The sequence below is a fragment of the Microtus ochrogaster genome, unplaced genomic scaffold (assembly GCF_000317375.1).
Source record: "Microtus ochrogaster isolate Prairie Vole_2 unplaced genomic scaffold, MicOch1.0 UNK280, whole genome shotgun sequence".
Classification (NCBI taxonomy): domain Eukaryota; kingdom Metazoa; phylum Chordata; class Mammalia; order Rodentia; family Cricetidae; genus Microtus; species Microtus ochrogaster.
Genome location: NW_004949378.1, coordinates 3,558 through 6,074, shown reverse-complemented (window position 1 = coordinate 6,074; position 2,517 = coordinate 3,558). Strand labels below are relative to the sequence as shown.

General features: G+C 44.5%; 1 pseudogene; it reads right to left on the bottom strand.

Moving 5' to 3' along the window:
- Nucleotides 1-1,264: 1,264 nt before the first annotated feature.
- On the bottom strand, nucleotides 1,265-2,174 carry LOC106144496 (annotated as a pseudogene).
- Between the last annotated feature and the right edge of the window lie 343 nt (nucleotides 2,175-2,517).

The window sequence follows — 2,517 nt, the reverse complement described above, 5'->3', positions numbered from 1 at the left end:
GGAATTAACCCAAAGGGTACTCAAAGGAATGAAATCTGGTAGATGGATGTGTTTCATTGTGTAGATTTTGGAAAACCAAAATATGTACATCACACCATTGATACCTATTCAGGTCTTCAATGGGACTCTGCCTTGAGTTCAGAAAAGACTGATTCAATAATCACACATTTACTGGAAGTTATGGCCATCATGGGTATACCTGCACAAATAAAGACAGATAATACTCCAGCATACATCTCTAAGAAAATGGAACAGTTTTTTTGCTTATTATAATATAAAGCATATTACAGGCATGCCACACAATTCTACAGGACAGGCAGTTATAGAAAGGTCAAATCTAACTCTAAAGGATATGTTAAATAAACAGAAAGGGATGATAAATAACCCCAGAAATAGATGGAATGATGTTTTATTAACTCTGAATCTTCTAAATGTTAATTAGAAAGGAACAGCAGCTGCAGAGAGACACTGGAAAAAAACTACAGAATTAAATCAGCTGATACACTTTAAAGATGTTGACATCAGAATGGAAACCAGGACATGTGTTACACTGGGGAAGGAGTTTTGCTTTTTTTCAATGGGAGAAGAAAAGATACGATCAAAAGTGATAAAGATTCACTTTGAACAAGAGACATCTCTTAATTAGAAGAGATGATAATTCATCAAACAGCATGGCCATTTAAGCAGAACCAACCTATAAACCTGTCGAATGCTTTTCATTTAATCAGCTTGAAGTTGCCAAAAGGGAATCTCTCCAAAATTAGAGTTGCAGAAGGGTTTTGTTCCTGTCTTTTCAGGAAAATAAAGGTATCCAGGTAAGAAATCTGAAGACCACTGGACAAATGAGACATCTGAAGAAACAAAGACAAATCATCCAGAAAAAATGTCTCAAAAAAGAGTAAATTGACCTATTGGTATATCACATTTCCAACATGATAAAATTTTATGAATCTTCCCAAATATTTATTTCTGTTATTCTCTATAGAAATATAATGAAAATAGTCTCTCTTTTTTTGGGGGGGGGGATTTTCCAGACAGGTTTTCTCTGTAGCTTTTGGTTCCTGTCCTGGAACTAGCTCTTGTAGAACAGGCTGGCCTTGAATTCACAGAGATCTGCCTGCCTCTGCCTCCCGAGTGCTGGGATTAAAGGCGTGTGCCACCACCGCCTGGCTGAAAATAGTCTTTTGATAATCTCAGATTAATTAAAGATTAAAGTTGGCTTTGGAGTTGGACTGTGGCTCTCCTTCCTTAAACCCAAGCATGCTTTTTTTTTTAACAGACTTAATTCACTTTTATTTTCCTTGTATAAAAACCCTTATGTGGTGGCCACAGCTGGAGCCTGGGTCCTCTGAACAGAGACTCTGGTGTGGGTTTTCACAAGATGGTCAGTAAATTCCTGATAAGGAGACTTGGTGAACACAGTCTCTTTCCAGAGATCGGGGGTCAGGTAGCTGTAGGTCTTAGAGATGGCATCAAAGGTGGCCTTGGCAAAGTTGCCCAGTGTGGCAGTACAGCCCCTGGCTGATGTGTAGCAGTCATCAATGCCAGCCATCATCAGCAGCTTCTTGGGCACAGGAGCAGAGACTATGCCAGTGCCTCTGGGGGCAGGGATGAGACACACCAGCACAGAACCACAGCGACCTGTCACTTTGCAAGGAACAGTGTGGGGCTTGCCAATCTTGTTCCCCCAGTAGCCTCTCCGCACAGGGACAGATGATGGCCCCTCGGAAGGCAGTGGCTACCTCCTTGGAGCACTTGACACCAAGACCAACGTGACCATTGTAGTCCCCAATAGCGACGAAAGCCTTGAACCTGGTCCGCTGGCCTGCCCTAGTCTGCTTCTGCATGGGCATGATCTTCAGAACCTCATCCTTTAGGGAAGCTCCCAGGAAAAAGTCAATAATCTCAGATTCCTTAATGGAGGTAGATCTCCTCTAAGGACTTGATCTTCATGTCCTTAACCAGGCGGCCCAGCTTGGTGACGGGAATCCACTCCTTGTCTTCAGCTTTATCTCCACGAGCCCCGTGGCCTCGGCCTTGGCCACGGCCTCGACCACGGCCGCGGCCCCTCAGACCACTGCCGAATCCTCCGCAGAAGCTGCCAACGGCCTCCTAATCCTGGGCCCCTGGGTCCTCCGGGCCCTCCCGCTGCACCGGCGTCATCCGCCATTTGGTGTTTTCCAGAAGAAGAAGCCCAAGCATGCTTTTTAAAGTGAAATCCAAAATCTGTTTCATGTCAGAAGAGCCACCTGATATGGGACAGAACTTAGTTAGGTGGGGAAAACTAAACTGAATGCTGGAAGAAAGGAGGCGGAGTCAGAGAGAAGCCATGGAGCCTTGCCAGAGACAGATGCCAAAACTTTACCCAGTAAGCCACTGCCACATGTTGATACACAGATTAATAGAAATGGGTTAAAATTAATATGTAAGAGCCAATAAGAAGCTAGAGCTAGCCGGGCGATGGTGGCGCACGCCTTTAATCCCAGCACTCGGGAGGCAGAGGCAGGCGGATCTCTG